The sequence below is a fragment of the Anas platyrhynchos genome, chromosome 2 (genome assembly GCF_047663525.1).
Source record: "Anas platyrhynchos isolate ZD024472 breed Pekin duck chromosome 2, IASCAAS_PekinDuck_T2T, whole genome shotgun sequence".
In the NCBI taxonomy this organism is placed as follows: Eukaryota; Metazoa; Chordata; class Aves; order Anseriformes; family Anatidae; genus Anas; species Anas platyrhynchos.
Genome location: NC_092588.1, coordinates 125,289,399 through 125,307,092, shown reverse-complemented (window position 1 = coordinate 125,307,092; position 17,694 = coordinate 125,289,399). Strand labels below are relative to the sequence as shown.

General features: G+C 41.0%; 1 long non-coding RNA gene across 2 annotated transcripts in view; it reads left to right on the top strand.

Moving 5' to 3' along the window:
• LOC106018532 (uncharacterized) overlaps positions 1-17,694 on the top strand; it is a 32,914-nt gene that overhangs the window by 1,269 nt on the left and 13,951 nt on the right. The window lies entirely within an intron of this gene.

Here is a 17,694-nt window from a genome sequence, read left to right as displayed (position 1 = left end):
CTGGCAGTTCCAGTGTGTGGCGTTCTGCATATCGCTCTGGGTGCTGTTAGGGGGAGTTTTACCCCCAAAATGGAAAGCACAGTAGGGGCCCAAATGGCACCAGCATATCCCCTGCTTCAGTCATGCAGGGGCAATTGGTTGACCCTAAAAGGAATTATTCTGAATGTTTCTAATGTGCTTCATGTTCTGTGAATGGGTGGTGTTGCAAAGTACAATTAAAGCTAAAAAGACTCATGGTGCTAAAACACATTACCTCTCACAAAGGCACAACACCAACATTATTGTGGCACACTTGAGAAAAATCAACAGTATTATTAAAAACATGCTGATCATAGGAACTGCTAACTTATGTGATAGGCTAGGTGTATATTAAATTAATTGATTGTACAAATTAGCCATTTTATGAATAATATTAAAAGGAGTATGAGACTAAGCGAATTAAAAAATGCTCCATTTCTAGTGATATTTATAATTCTGAAGCAGAAGGGCTGGTGACATCATTATTGTTGGAACCCTTCCTGCAGTAGTTCTGCTTTGGAGGGGTAGCAGTCTAGCATATTGTAGATAGTTAAGGAATTTCCTGCTCCTTTATCAGCCATCTTGAAGTGCAAATTTAGATCTGTCTAGGGAAAAAGACTGGAATAGGTCAGATCAGCTGGGAATCGATAAAAAGGGAAAGACTTCTAGTAGCCTAGCAAAAAGGAAAATCGTCACCTTGAGGAAAAGGAACCTAATCATAAAGTCTCAGCTAAGGCAGGAATGCTCATGCACAAATGTGGAAGCAGAGGAGGTTTCAGAAGAATTACCCAAGGGTGAAGGAAATAAGCATATGAGTTATTAACATTAAATATTCTCTTCTGGATCAGACATTCAAGTAGCTACATTTTAAAATAATGATTGAAAAAATATGGCTCATAAAAATTAGTGAAGTTGCTTGTGAACAATGTTGAGATCCATCTGATTTATATTGTTTGCTTAATTTTGTTGTATTAATTAGTTGGTAATAGTCTGCTAAAGCAAATAACAAGACACTTGCTGGGAATAAAGCATATTTTCAACCTGTAAGCTGTTAGACATCATTTAGTCACTAAGATCAAGTCAATCTAGGCAGGAGTATTTAACATTTGGGTGTTTGAGACCAAAGCCTACACTGAGGGTAATAGCATTACTCTGCATAAAAAGTAATTCTGTTGCAGGAATCTACTCAGATAGATCAAAAGGAGGTGAGGGAGGCTCCCTGCTACCAAAACCTTGCCACATAAACCCACTACAGGAGATCAGGCAGTGAAGGGAAAAATAGGAGTTAGTACAAATGCTTAATTTCTCACCTGAAACGTCTCACTCTGATGATGCTGAACAACACTGGACATGGCAAAAGTTCTGTTCTGAGCCCCTGAACTGTGATTTAGGTTTTAGACATTACCATTAATTATTGAAACTCAGAAGGCTGCAAAAACATCTTGATTCATTGGCAAACTGACAAACATATGGTGTGTTTTGCAAACCTCTAGGTTTCTGTTCAGAGGAGGAGAACATTAATTGCATACAAATCCTACCGGGAGTTCTGAAACCAGCCATCATTAACATTGTTAGACATCGTCTCTGGGAAGTTCAGTGCATTTTAAAATCTGAGTGAAAAATTAACAGCTTTTGTAAAACTTTTGAGAAGGAAAGTGCTGAAGTGTAATAAACTCAAAAGAAGAGCATCAAAGTATCGGAAGCTCTTCTGTATCTGGTGTTGGTGCATCAAACAGCTTTGATTGTTGATTGATAGCCTGGTTGGCAGGTTAGTATTTGTTAGCACTGGGAAACTCGAATCAGAGTCTGTTGTTGCATGTTGCTCATGACCTCCAACCAACTCTACTTAGGCCATTTGATTGCCACATTGACATCTGAAATCCTATGAATGTCAAGACTTGATAACTAGATTCACCTAGCACAGAGCTTAATTGACATTGGCAGTGGGCCTTAGATAAAGGAGGTTGTGCTGTCATTATGGACACAACCCAGAAAGTCCCACCAGCAAATGCTGCAATGCATCATGTAAAAAATTAAGCACCCTCTTTTTCATCTAGGTTGTAGCATGGCTGATATATCTAGCTCTTCTCCCTACACTGTTAAAAACCATGTATCACATTTATGTCACGCAAGTGCAGCAGTGCTCTGGGATCTACAGTTGTTGCTATGGTCAGCACAGTGTTTGCCTAAACCAGAGATACATGAAGGATCACCTTGTTTAATGACCACTTTTTGACCAAAGTAGTGGCTCTTCTACTTGTCCTCTTCAGATTTTCTGCTTGCTGTCTCCCATGTCTTGAAAGCAACATCTCATTCCCTGCAGACCTGATGAAGAAGCATGCTGTCTTTATGACTGTGGATGGGTACACAGATATTGCAGTACAGATAAACAGGAGGGACAAGTTCATATGGGCTGATGCGTTTTGAGCAAGGGCTGCAGGATCCTCATGCCTGGTGACTTACCTTGCACTTGTATTAAAGAGGCTGGTAGAGCACTCAACACAGACCAAAACTTGAAGGAAGGTTATTCTGTTGTGGTGTGAATTCAAAACCTGGAGTGACAGGACATGTGAGTACCCCATCTCAAAGCAAGGTCCAGCTGAGATGCCCATGAGTTTGTCCTGTAGCCCCAGGGTGCAGAGCAGAGACTAGATCTGCAAATGAAGTCTCTAGGACACAGCACAGAAAAATCCCAGGCCATCTTGTGACACAGGAATGGAGAAGGACTCATGCCCTTCACCAGGTCATTCCCCCACATCAATGCTTGTTATTCCTTTCCCACTTTTAAATACCTTCAGTGATTCCTCTCTTTCAGAAGGGTTAAATTCCACATTGTTTAGCAACTTGCATACAGCCCTAACAATTTCCTTGCCAAGGGCTATCACTGCTCTATTCAAGCCTCATATTTCAGTGCCAGTGGTCAAACTCCAGAAGCAAAGCAAATCTCATTGTACTTATGTGTGCACCCTCGAGAGCACTCTTTTGCAGCAGTCTTTGAAGCCGAGACTGCTGGGTGGATTTTCTTGCTTTCATCTTCCATCTCACATTCTTCATGTGTGTAAAATAGTTTAAAACTGAGCCCCAGTGTGCTTATAAAATGCCAGGTCATTGACAATTGTAGCGCTCATTTGCTGTGGTCAATTTAGTACTAATAAGCTGAAACTGTTCTGCAGGGATTCTTCTACATGGAACATAAACTCCTTTTCCCTCACTTAAGAACACTTTCCTATAAAATGATTGCAACCTAATAGTTTTCCTCCCCATTTTAGTAACCAGTCTCAGTCTCTATTAGTGCTATTTCCCCCAGCAGCTTTCCCTATAAGCTCTATTTCAAGGCACCGAATCAATGATTACACGGTGTGCAGTCCATTGAACTGTCCATCCTGGGAACCCAGCATGTAATACAATCTCTAATATCCTAGTGCCATAGTAAAAGTAGAATTTACTGCAAAAGTCTAAATTCAATGTTCAGACTCATTTTTTTTCCCTTTTCTTTCATTTCATCCAGATATTTTAAAACAGGTGGGACATCTTCTCAGGTGTCTCTCAGAAACACTGAGTCTGCACGTGGGCTTCCTGACCCTGTGCAAATGCAGTAGCAGCAGCAAAAAGGAGGTTTCACACCCTCTTCAAGCCATTACTCACTCAGCTCTGAGGACTGCGATTTGCATATATTTATCAACACTGGTCACTTCATCTCTTTCCATTTTTCCTTGTCCTGTCCCCATAACCAGTCGATTTTCTGAATTCATTTCTTGTTGTCTTTTCTGGCTCTTTTCTCCTTTTGCCATTCTAGTGTTTTCTGATTCTTCATATTTCAGTAAGTTACTCTTCCCTACACTGTACACTGAATCTCTTACGAGGATATTCTCTGTGCTTATTCCTATACTGACTTGGGGTTCTGTTGAAATCTGTAATTAAATATTTAAACAGTATTGTAAACAAACCCCAGACAAGCAGAAATAAATGCAATTAATTCCCTATCTCAATCCGGTACGCTGTTTGTACAAGGCGTTACTTTCTTCTCTGAGCAAGATGCCTGGCTGTGCAACTTCATATACTGTACTGTCAGTACTATATGTATTTTCACCAACTGCTGGCCAGATTTCCTTAGTCATATATCGTGCATATATTCTGCACATGTGAAGTCACAGCTCAGTGGGGCTAGAACCTCTGCTTTAGTGGCATTATTATCAATAATTCAGTGAAAAGCCTTCCCGCAATGAAGTTACCTTGTCTGATCTCTCTTTTACAGCATAAGTGGAGTCTCTTGTCTACTTATACTCCATGAAGAGAACTATATCATTCCCTGATAAAATGACTCTTGTAGTTGTATCCCCAATAAATTGCCTGTGTGACATCATTAACTTCCCGCATATTCTGTGTGGTCATAAATAACCAGCACTTCCACATGAAAAATGGAGGAAGCACCATCTTTCTGACAGGCTATGCATTGTTATGAATTAAAACAGAACAAAACAAAACAGGACTTATTAATTTTATATTAATTAAACTAGTATTTTAACAATAACATTTTTGTCCCTATGTTTTCCTCGGCAGTAATCAGATTCCTTCATTGTGATAAACTGCCCGGCCTTCGGCCTCATAGCTTATCCACTTGGGAATTGAATTATTGCTTCATAAAACAGAGGGCTGATTATATAATCACTTAATTAAATGTTGTACTCAGTCATTGCTGAGCTATTCCTGAAATGCATTTGGCATCTGTACTCACTAGGCAAATTTAAACATTGGAAGAATTATTTTTTTCAGATGTACGTCTTAAGGGTTATTATTTCCAGTGTTCCTTTGTCTGTGTGGTCTGGTTATTTTCCATGTGTCAAGCTCACTCCTAATCACAAAGGAGATGAAATGCTCTTTGTGTTCCTATCTGACTTGCAGATTGCAGTCAGATTCTTGCTGTTATCATTTTGGAAGCATTTTTCTTGCTTCTGTCTGCAACAGCATTCAGAGGGAAAGAGCCCTCAGTAACCTATTGAGCAACTCTGTTCTGAGCAGGTACCTGGGATCTTACCAGAGACCACTGAAATTGCCATCAGGAATGCATCAGACCCTGGGAAGGAAAAATACAGAATTTTCCACAGCCCCAGGTGAATTCCCTCTTGCAGACAAGCACCAGAGACATGCTGGAGGCTGTGCAAGGCACCAGGCTGTGCCTGAGACAAACCCTTTGGTTTTGCTGAGCCCAGGCAGTGCCCAGACATGGCTCTTTATGTGACTTTTCAGTTCCCTTGGCAGCAACAAATACCAATGCCAGCATGTGTTTGTAAGGTATGGTCCAGCTAGTGTAGATCTCAGGACCACAGAGGTCACAGAGGACCCTGAGATGTCCCGCAGCCTTGCCCAGAGCTTTGCCCTGGAAGGCTATATGGGTTTCACCTATGGGAACTCACTGCCAGGGAGGGCAAGTAAAGTGCTGGCCATGGGATCATGCTTCTAAATTATATGAACATGTACAGACCAGACAAGCTCAATTGTGAGGAAAAAGAAATGAACATACTTGCATAAAAACTTTTAATTTTCCTACTTCATTTGGCAGTTTCTTCAGGTAGTAGTTACAGTGAAGCAAAGCTGCTTCAATATCTTCATCTTGTCTGTTCCTGTCTCCACCACACTCAAGAGTTGCCCCTTACTTTTGACCATGGTTTGGTCACAGGGTAATGTGGCCACATGCCCTGCCCATATAGTACGGATGCATAACTCCACCAGAGCAGGACAGTGGACAAGGAGAGCCACTGACAATCAATGCTTCTTGCAGGGAAGTCCCATAGTCCTGCCAGGGATGGTTCAGTTCATTTTCCTTAAGATCTATCCCTGAACCCAGCTGTCAGTTCATTTTCTCCTACCAGGGGAGAGATGTTCGTCTACATTTGCAAGGATTTTCTTTCTGTCCTTTTCCAGTTTGGTCTTTGCCTTGTGATCCAGCCTATGATTTGAGCTGCACAAACTAGAAAACCTTACCTCTTTTCATCATCAAAGTCCCACATTAGTGTACATAACTTCAGGGTCTCAGTCTCCTGCTGGCTTTAATAGGACTCTGTTAATATCTACGGGAGCAAGATCAGATCAGTGCAAGGAACTAGGGCAGAAAGCAGAGGCTGACTTCAACATCAGTTATTTTGCTGGCAGAAAGAGAACACAAGAATATTTGCTCTTTCTGTTCCCATTGCTCTTAGGAACAGGGAGACCTAGGACAGAAAGGCATTAAATTCATTTATTCAGAAATGAAACCTTCCTTTTACTTGTTCATTTTCCTTAACAATAGGCAGGTACAGACACTGAAACTGCACGATCTCATTCCTGAATTAGAATCAGTATTCCTCTCTGTTTCTTAATTTAAGGATTTTTTTTTTTTCCTGAATTGCAAGACTTTGTGGCTGAGTGGATGAACTCTCTTTTCATTAAGCAGAATCAGTCATGTTTTGGCTCAGCATTGTATATTTTCAAATATCTTTTCCCCTTGATCTTGTTTAATTATTTCCACAGGATTAACTACTTTCTAATGTGTGTCACTTTCCTCTGCAGGAAGCTCTGTGCCGGGTAGTATGTCTTCTCTTATTATGCATTTGCTTGGAATATAAATTGCTTTTCAATCAGATCTTTGCATTTCTAACAACATCTTCTGTATTGCAGCAGGTGCTTTCCCTAGCGGTTACTTATATGGACTCTAATGGCATGTCATCTGTCTATGCAGCCACTTCTCTGCCAAATATGTAATAGAGGAATTTTCTACTCACAGAAGCTTCCGGCAAATTTGGTTCTTTAAAGGCTGAGTTTTTCATGTATTTCTACATAGCTCATTTCACTGGGCTTAAATAAACTAAATTAGGATGGTTTAAAAACGCCTGGAAGCCTGATCTCATATCAAACCGCATCCCTTCCTTTTCTTCAACTCGGCTTCTTTAGAAGGTCAAGAACTACATTTTTCTCTCTCATCTTTAAAACTCTGATAGGTTAAGATGCAGGAGATTAAACCAAAATAACTACCTTTTCACACAGAAAATAGTTAAACTGCAGAACTCTTAACTGTGGGCTATGGAGGACAGGAGTGTGGACAGGTTGAAAACAAAAGTAAACAGATGTCTGAAGAACAGATCCAGTCGTGGCTTTTAAATACAGTAGGTATAGTCTCTGGTTCAGTGAGAACCCAGTGTCCTGCTGGCTGATAGCAGGGGACAAGGAACTGCTCTGACCCTGCCTTGGGGCCTGGGCCCTGCAGGCCTCTGTGGCCTGCTCTTCAGATCAGGATCCTGGGCTGCGTGGTCCTTGAGGATGCTGATTCAATATAGCCTAGGCTACCAGCCCGAGAAAACTAATGACTGGAAAAAAATACGTGGGGAAACCGCATGAGCAAACAGTGGCACATACAGCAGGTGCAGCCTGGACACCAGGTTTCTGTTCTGCCAAAGAAAAGCTGCAGCCTCAGTGGAGAAAATGTGGCTGTTGAGTGTAAGCAGAGCTCTGCTCTCCTCCAAACAAAACCAGGTGCAGTACTGAGGGCACTGCTGTACAAGACGAGTGAGTGATGTGTCTGCTGTTGGACTACTTCTGTCATTGACTTGACTTTCCTTGATTTGGGGACATAAACTTACTGGTCCTTCAGTTAATCAAGGCGGGCCAATCATTATGACAGCACTGAGGTCATGGACTCTGTGATGGTTTATTTGTATGATCAGATGCAATGGGATAACTGCACGCTATGTGCAGGGTAAAATCCATTTCCTCACCAGCAAACAAGGGTCCACAGTTCCTTGAAACTCCAAAGTGATCCTGTTAAGAACATTGCCTTTTGTAGATTTTTGCTAAATTAGATTATTTTTCTCAATTGGAACTGCTTCTGATCCTGAAGCGTGCCTGAAAAGACAACAGCAAAAAAGATAGCAGAAGATTCTAGAGAGGGTAAGAGTAAGGCTGAGGGAGGAATAGAAATAATAAAATAATGGAGCTGCAAGTGCCTGTATGCTTCTTGTAGCATCTCCTGTGCAAGAAACAGAGTGAAAGAGGCTGTTTGTTTGTGGCATACGATGACAGCAATGATTATAGCCTTCTTTTCACTCCAGTGCGTATCTGCTATGTCCAGTAAAATGCTTCTAAAATAGACTTGGGATTTTAGACAGGATTTTAGCTGCCACAGATAAATTAGTGAATGGAAAGAAAAAGCATTGTTTCTCTGTAGCATTAGATATGGTATTTTTAAGCCAAATGTATTAGAGGAACAAATAATTGCTATTCACATTGGGATTTAACTAAAGCTAGTTGCGGAGAAAACAAAGTTCTCAGCCCATGTGGAGCACCAGCAGCTCTCTCCCTATGTAGACCCCAGAAGACTGAGTCTGCTCATACCCATGGTAGTCTCTAGGCTCTGACCTTTAGCTTTTGCCCAAGGCAATCTAAAAAGCGAGGACAACATTCATCCAGGCGGTGCTCTAACCTTCCCCACCACTTCCTATATGAGCAGAGAGCAATGAAGATCATCCACTGCACATACTGACCAAAAGGCAGGCAGGACTGAGATAAGCCACCTGCATGCCTGAGGGAAAGGGCATAATAAATAAAGCCTTTGAGGACATAATATAAGCCCCAACTACTGAAACATGGGAATTACTGGGAAAAAAAAAAAAAAAACATTCTGTGGGCAAGGTTTGGGTTTGATTATACTTTACTGCTGCCAGGCTGATTTCTGCTGGGTTGAATTTCCTACTGCTTGAAATTTATGCTTACATACTGCATTTTTACTTGGCTCTAAGGTATAAGGAACTAGGCCTGAGGCTCTTAACAATAAAAATGAGAGAGAGATATAAAGACATTGGCTTTATTTATTCTTTCACCAAACTTAGACTTTTCTGCTCTGGATCTGCTTTTTTTCATACTCATGTATTTCATAAATAACTCCACTTTGTCTTAATGGAATTAAATAAATACAATATGTCTCAGAAAAATCATTTAGAATAACTCTTTTCTTCTACTTCACTGTTATCTCTTGGGACAGTGACTTCTAAAGATTTTAATGGGCTGTAACACAACACAGTATGACGGGACACTTGTAAAACAAAGGTTCTTCTTAGTTAAAGACAGAAGTTCTTGCACCTAAGGACCAGATGGATGTTACCACTTACCTGCAGCTTTATTTTATAATGCCTGTTATTTCAAATATGTGGTTTTAAAAGAAAAAAGAAAAAAAAAAAACACACAAGCAAACAAACAAACAACAACAACAACAAACAGAAAATAGAAGAGAAAAGAAAATAGAAGAGAAAAAAAAAAAAAGAAGAAAAAAAGAAGAGGAAAGGAAAGGGGAAAAGAGAAAAGAGAAGAAAAAAGAGAAAGAAAAGAAATGTATAAATCCAGTGTAAAGGAGGAAAAAGGCAATTCTAAAAAAGCCCAGGTGATGGAGCTACTTCATTGTCAGTGAGCACAGAGCTGTCGAGGATCTTTGCAGAAAAGAATCGTCAGCAGCAGAAGTCCCCAAATACCTCTGCCAGCACATCCTATAGTTCCTTTTTCCTGACTAAAGAGCACAAATCAGTGTGCACAACTTTCTGCATGTCTTTTCCAAGCAAAAGTTCGACACTTTGGTGTTATGTTCTCTCTCTCCCTTCCAGAAAAAAAATCTAGTTACCTCTGCTTTTACCTATAGCTCCCTAATGAACTATGTGCAGTATACCATCATAAGCGTTTTGTTACACATGCTGTAATGCTGACTTCAGAATTGCATCAGAAATTTTCCCAGCAGCCACTTTTAATATTTTTGTTGCAAAGAGGAAGCTATACTTTTGCTTTTCTTTTTAATATACAAAAGCACTAAGATGCGTGAAAATGTTTGTTTTGAATTATGCTCTAAAAGACTTTGTATTAGGATGCTAAGATAAATCTTTCCTCAAAATAATCTTATTTCTGCAATGCTAGGAAGCAATGATCAGAAACTGTGGTTGGCTACTCTCACTGCAAATTTCCTCAGTTTTAGACTTTCAAAAAGCCCACCTACCTGTCTCTGCTTATAAACGTAGCTACCATGAGCTGCAGGCTCTGTTCCCATCATGAGTTAACTGCAGACATCCCTGGTGAACCAAAGACAGATTAAATCCTTAGCACTCCCCTTAGAAAACACTGCTGAGCAGTTAGTGAATTTCTAAATATTTTGTGTTTGCTGTGGACCAGGAGAAACCAGGTCTTGGAATCTTCTACTGAAGCACAACAGACACCCAGCCCTGCTCTCTGCCTGGACTTTTGCCCCAGTTTGTTGCAGCAGGTGCATTATTTCAGGAATCATTTTGTTGATCAGCCTCACCTAGCATTCACCTGCAGCCTGAGCAAATGCACATAATGCTCCAGCAAGCTCCTCCCTGAAGGCTCCAGTGAGGGCTAGCACTGACTTCCTTTTGAGAAACCCAAAATGGGTCTCACACACTGAACTTTACAAGGCTGGATTCAGTGGTGCCTGTGTTCAAACCATCCTATCTTTTGTTCTGTGTTCATGAACAAGAAGGACTGCATGAAATACGGGTAGAGACAGCCTCATTTGTGGAGAGGTTACCACTCGGGGACTGAAGAGTCCTGTGGTTTATCTGCCACTCCTCCTCTGCCTGACAGCACACCTTGGCCAGGTCACTTCGTTGTGCAGCACCTTTAATCCCCCTCATGTTTCATACCAAGGTCGGGTAGAGCAGCTGATGGCCTTTTGCTCTGAGGGCTTATTCTCATACCGTGTGCTACTAAAATATCTGACAGATCTGCACACCACTGTCAGGGGAACATCCGACTACTATTGTTATGAGCACATATTTATATATATTTATTATGTTTGCATTTAATATTAGTTCAATTTCCATTATATTGCTTTTCAAAGAAAATTGAAATACATTTGAAATTAATACCGTTAGTACCAGAGGCTAACAACACGGTGTTGCATACGGATGTAGTTATGAAATTTCCTTAGTTCATATAAGGTGAAGGTTAATTTTAGACTGCAGTAAGAGCATTGGAGCCATTAAAATAGTATGGAAGAATGCTACCAGATGAGAAATTGTTTGAAATAAATTAAAACCATGATTTCAGTCATGTTTTTCTGGAGTACTTTGATACTAGACAATTTTTCTTGCCTGTAGTCCTGTCAGAGATTTTCATAGCAATCATGCTCATTTCCAAGGCAATCATTCTTTCTTATATTATTAATAAGGACTGTTTCTCAAGGTATGTGAATATACTGTACATAAGTAAAATAAATCTGATCCTCTAAAAACCCCTTCAATTTTGTTTTTCTCTTGTATTGGTATAACTACTGATAATCCATGATATTATAATGGTGGTACAAACACAACATGCTGTATTATTTTGACACTTCTTGATGTGTTTCTTCATTCCCCTCTGAGGTTTATTATGTCACTGTCAAAATAGCTACTGGTATGAAATTTTATGACTTGTGTGGCAAAGGATGTGGTGCCACAGAGATGAACAAAGAATGGGTCAGCTCAAAGATAATCCATCTTCCCTGCTCTGGTCTGCACCCCCCCTTCCTCCTCTCCTTGGCAAACTCTGAGGCTGTGCCGCAGAGCAGAGCATTGCTGCAGGAATTGGGGTTGCATTAATGCTGTGCTAGATGCCTTCATTCACTGTTCATCCTTGTGAGGATACTCCCGATGCAGCTGTGATTCTCTGATCTAATTTAGCAGGGTCAGTGTATAAGAAATTGTGAAAAATAAAGGTAGCTTATATTTTGTGTTCTAACTTTTGTTTGTTTGTTTGTTTTTGAAAATGAGAGAGAGTTCCCTCTGATTTAAAAAGGATTGGTGGATGTTCAGTGCTTTTTAAACCAAACTGTGGGGTCATCTGCCTGTATTTCCTAGTTACTGAGAGAATAAAAAAGGCTATTTTTATCACCTCTATAGAAGTAAAAGTCATCCCATATTTTCCTGCAATATTTAGCATTTTTGTTAAACAGTAGCCATGGCACAACCTTGTCTCGGGGCAGTTTTTTTTTCTAGCACAGAGCCCAGGCATTTTGCCTGAAGAAGGTAGGCTTCCATCTCCCAAAGTCTTCCCTTGCCTTCCTAGAGCTGCAGCAGGACATAGCCTCCTAAAAGAGGCTGTGCCTTTCCTTAGGCTTCCTCCTAGGACAGAGGTCAGGGGGACAGCCATCTTTTTTGGCTGCTTTAACCTCTGACAGAGGGTAGGGCATGTTTTGTAAGGTAAGAAAAGTGAAAGGTGAAGATGTAGTTGAGAGGCAAGACACCAAACACAGGCCTGTGTCATGAGTTATACAGCAGAATACTTTGTATACTTTTTTTTTTTTTTTAATGTGCTTGTGTTCTTGAGTTACAGGTATTTAAAATAAAGATGTATAGAAAAAATTTGTTAAGTGTTGGCCCAGGACATTGGTGCAAAGACTCAGCTGGTAAGAAGTACTTCTAATGAGTCAGCAAAAAGCACCCCTGTCCTGCAAGACTTCCCTGCCTTGCCTCTCACCCATTTGCATGTATCAACAAATAACCTGTGTGTGAAAGCAAACCGAGTATATCCAGGGGATAATGATAGTCACATTAACCATCACCAGTGAGCGCCTGCATTTGTGAGCAGCTAACTGAAACCTGCCCTTTAACGCTCGCTTACTCGCCAGGACTGCAGCGTTTCACGTCCTACACAAGACAGCTCAGCAAAGCAGGAAGGACTCGGCTCTCTTCCACTTTCCAGCCCATGACAGACTTTGACCATAGAATTAACTAGTTCATTTTCACTATTTTCTCCTCACTCCACTCTGCCAAAATGCAATTAGACAAAGACACTGCATGCAGAGGCTGTTCCCTGCCAGAGGGCACTTTTGAGGAGACAACGTATATTGAGGTTGTTTCAGGAGTTAAGACTCAAACGGTGATTTAAGGGGGAAATGTTGCATTAAGAAATGCTCCATGTTGCTTTACATTTGTCATTTGCATGTGCTCAGCTATTCCTCGGGTGGCTTGAGTTTCAGCAGTTATTACCTGCATTATTTTATCCAGTTAAATTTGTCTGTGGAGGAGAAAAGTGAGGATTTTGGTGATGCAGTGGCTCTGGGGTTGGTGTCCATGTTAAGAGCAGTGAGAGCAGTGCAGGCAGCAGCAGCTGCAGCATGAGTGCTGGTGCAGGCAATGGGGAACTGGTTGCTCCTGTCCTCAGGGTAACCTTCCCAGTGACAGATGGAAAACAAAGAGCTGTCACCGGGTGGACAGGATGTGGCTAACTCTAAACGGCGTTACAGAATTTCTGTGGTTTTCAGTAACTGTACCTTCAATATGTTACTGAGTCCTGAGTAAAACGTCAGGAAGATTGAAGACTAGGTTGCATCTCAAAAGATGCTGAGAATTTGCTGAGTGCATGAAACTCTCACTGATTTTATTTCTGTAGAGGGCCAAAGAAGTCCTCACAGATTCAAATTCTTACAATATCTGGTAAGTTGAAAATCATGGTGGGCAAACGGCAAACAAACAAAATCACACATCGGAACTAGCTGTTCAATTCCTCACATATGTTACTGATTCCATATGCAAAAAAAAAAAAAAAAAAAAAAAAAAAAAAAAAAAAAGGAGGGAAAAATCAAACGTGCAGCCAGATCTCAAGGACAGCAGGAATCGGATCAGCAGTGGCAGTGAAGACCAGCTCCTGTAAAACCAGATCTTGCCCTGGGCTGGCAGGGAGCTCATTGCTATTGTCTAATATTGGATCCTCTTAAATAATCACATTCATTTTGGCTTGTACTGCAGGGAAGAAGTATGCTAACAGAAATCCAAAACTTCTGAGTAGAACAAAGATGAAGTAAGAGTTAAAGGATAAACATGAGAATTATGTTGTTTGGTGGATGGTTGAGAAAGAAAAAAAGCAGAAGTATACAGGGGAGGTTGGTTCAAGGACCACTGTGTTCTCCTCTTTCTACTGCAGGTTTTTAGTTTAGGATTTCTACGCATTGCTGTAAACACATAATTTATGTGTTCCTATAGCAAAGAAACAGAGACATATTCAATTATATTAGAATATGAAAATTTAAAAATGCAAATCCCATTTGCACTTATACCAGGGAAAATCTGAGCTAATACTCTAGAAGTGTGAAAGGAAATTCAATCCTGCTATATTTAATTTATGAGACATTCTAATATCATGTGACCTGGTACAAAGATAATAAAAAGAAAATTAACACTAAATACTTATGCAAACACTAAAAGAGTATATGCAGTTACTTCATCCAATCTGTACGTTTATGATGAATGGAAAATCTTCAATATCTGTGTTCAGAGCAATTGCTAGCTGCCTCCATGCAGGCAGAGAATACTTTATTGCCAATTGTTCTCTTAAAATCTTCTAAGAATTGTGAAGAATTTTAAAATAAGAAAACTGTGCTCCAACAAAGTGTATCTTAGTGGTCTACAGGCATCTGCCTATAAAAGCTGTGGAACTTAATTGACAATAACAGTCTCTCTATAGCTTTTCTGGATCTAGAATGGTGTAGTCAGATTGTAATTTACAATCAGATTTCATTCAGCTGTTCAAAAGCCTTTAGGTCAAAGATTTATTAAATTCCAGAGGATTAAGTTTTAAGAGAAAATGAAATTGTATAATATACAGTACTCCTAGTACTCCTGTTTATTGGAATCACCTTTCCATTACTGGTGACATCTTCAGTCCCGACTCTTGGACCTATTTAGCACTTAACTTTCACCCATCTCAAACTGTGTTCCTAACATGCCAATTTTAAGAGTATCTGCACATATGCATTAGATAGACTGAATTTCTTTTCTTTAGCCCCCAATCTGAGATATATTCAAGAAAGCAGAGGGATGTCCATTGACTTTATGGTGAACTAAATCAGTTGCAAATCATGATAAAGCTTGTGCAAGTGGAAAATGGTTTTTCAACCTTAGATGTATCAAAGCACTCAGACATACAGCGACTATGCGAATGCCTGAGTCCTTTTATGAATAGTTGTTTTAGTCCAGGTCCACAAAATAAATAGGCCTCCAACGCATGTTGGCTTGAAACTCCATATGCCTGGAAAATTAATGGAGTTGTGTGGGATACAGTTTAGTTTCTGCCCTAATACTGGGACAGTCTAATGGTTGTAGCACAGGACTTCCCAGAAATTATTACAACTGAACTGCTTCATGGCTTTAAGCAGAATGAGAATTGTGTAAATTAGAAATGAAAGTAGATGAAAAGTGTGACTTTGGTTCCCTCCACCCCACTCCAACCACATCTCTGAATAACCATTTTCCCCTAACAGTGCTTCTGATTTGAAGTGGATCTGTAAAGACAGGACAAAGGTTTTGATTAATATTTCTTCCATTGTGAGCAGAGGTCTCTAAGCAGTGACTTTCCATCAGTAATTGCATGGGCAGAGTCAACAGCGGATCAGAGTGGGAGGTGTGGCTGCAATTGGATTCTTCACCATTCTCCTGTGGCCATATTCTGCTCTCAGTCCCCTCAGTAAAGATCTACAGAACTTATTTAGAAACTAAGGCAATATCTATGATTCTCATCTCCAAATCAGAACAGGTTAAGGTCCATGCACAGTCTGTTACCCATATTCTTCTCTGCACTGCACAAAGAGAGGCACTCCATTCTGTCCTGGATGCAAGTCCTTCACCAGTTTGTCTCCAAAGATATTGATGAGGGCAAAAACAGGCTGTGTGTTTGGTCACAGTCTTGACATTGCTTCAGGGTTGCACAAGGTGAAAGGACCCATTCTGTTCAGCAGCAGAGCATTACTACCCAGCTAGCCAGAGGAAAGCCTCACTGTCCTAAAACTGGGAAGTGGCTCCCCATCCACCTGTTGGTTCAGGTAGCAGAGAAATGTTAGCACGGAAGGCTGGCTTCTGCTTTGGCAGTGTCATTCCGCCTAAAAACCCTAGGCTCTCATCTCCACTATGCAAGCCGAGGTTTCTTCTTCAGTGAAGAGTCAGGGGACCAGATCTGACACCTCTGTCCCTCAGGCTAAAGCAAAACACACATTCCTGTGAGAACTGAGTACTAAATCTGTTTTCTACCAGCCCGTTTTCCCTGGCCAGGCAGTCTCGGCCCAGGATGGTTGGGGCTGTTTCTATCACGTAACAGATCCATACCTTCTTTTTGACTTTGCTCTGTGCCCATCCTGTTTATCTCTTCTGAACTGCATATTGTTTCCAGTTTAACAGCTCCTGCCAGCTGTTTTCTTTTGGTACCTTTTATTGCAGATAGAATTTCAAGGGCTTCCAGGGGAAGCTGCTGAAAGCACTGCAGCTCTCGGACTCACTTCAAAGCAACTTTCATCATTTTTCACGCGCTGTTTTTAGGACTCCTCTTCTGTTCTTTCCCCAAAACAGATTCTCTCAAAGATCACACTGGGAGATAGCACTATTTATGGCACTTCAGCGGGAGACATCATGTTTTTTGTCTGATTTGGACACATCCACTGTCCTGTAAAGGTTAACAACAGAGAAGTTTCCTCCCCCTCTCACTTGTAGTTTGTTGTTGGTAGGATTTTTCCAGAGGAATGGGTGGGAGGGAAGGTTACTGCTGGAATTTAGCTGCCAGAAGCCTGAGGGTCAACTTTAATTTAGTCAAACCTCCCATCATTAAAGAGATTGTAGCTTCTGCGCTGGACCAGGCAGACTCATCTGTGGGAGACCCTGGCTTCACACCAACGCTAATTGTGGCTGAATTATTCTTACAAGCTGTGAGGCTTTGTTGCTCAACTTAGAGGAGAGATGGACCATCAGTTTCGCAATTATCTCCGGCTGGAGAGCGGGAGGGAAAAGAAAATTCCTGCCTAACCCATGCCCTCAGTGAGCAGCCTGCTGTCCTCATCAGGCTGATGGGCCCAGGGCAAGGCTGCTGTCCTGGAGAACTGGAGCTGTATCCTGAAATGGGGTGAGAGGAAAAGGGACACTGTCTGGAAAATAAAGGGTTGAATGGCTGTGTTGGGTGGGATAGGCCAGATCCAGCTATGACACAAAGGGCTGTAGCCCTGTGAGTTCAGTGCTGATACACTGCTCCAATTGGGATGCTTTCAGGAAGACCAAATATAAATAAGCTTGTGGCGCCACATACTGTTATGTGAATCTTCTTGGGTAATGCATCACAGTTTGAGCCACTCAAAAACAAAACAGAACAAAACCTGCAACAAATAACAAAGCACTATATATAGTTTTGTGTATTTAAATCCTTTCTATTCTGCTTGATAAATTTTCAAAAATCTCCTGGGCAATGCCCTGAACCATCTGATCTAACTGTGAAGCTGGCACATTCTTATGCAAGAGATTGGACTAGGTGACCTTCAGCAGTCCCTTTCAAATCAAACTAATCTCTGATCATACAAGGACATTAATTTCCTAGAATCCATACTTAAAACAACAAGATCTGTGGAGAATAACAGATGCCAAAAAGGGTGAAGACTCCTTTCCCTTATGTTTTCTCTGAGGACAGGTATGTCTTGCAGATCTGTCTTCCATCTGATCTGTAAACCACCTACAATGCCACTGAAACTCCAGTAGTATAAAAGAGACTAAGGCTGGCTTGGTAGGCTTGTGAGGGCTATCTCCCTGTAGCCATTAGCACAGTAAAGAAGTTGGCAACAGTAGTGCGCAGTCAAAATGCTGAGCCCTTTTCTCCTCTTGTGCATCCAAAGTTGAACAAGGAATCATTAGCTGAGAGCAC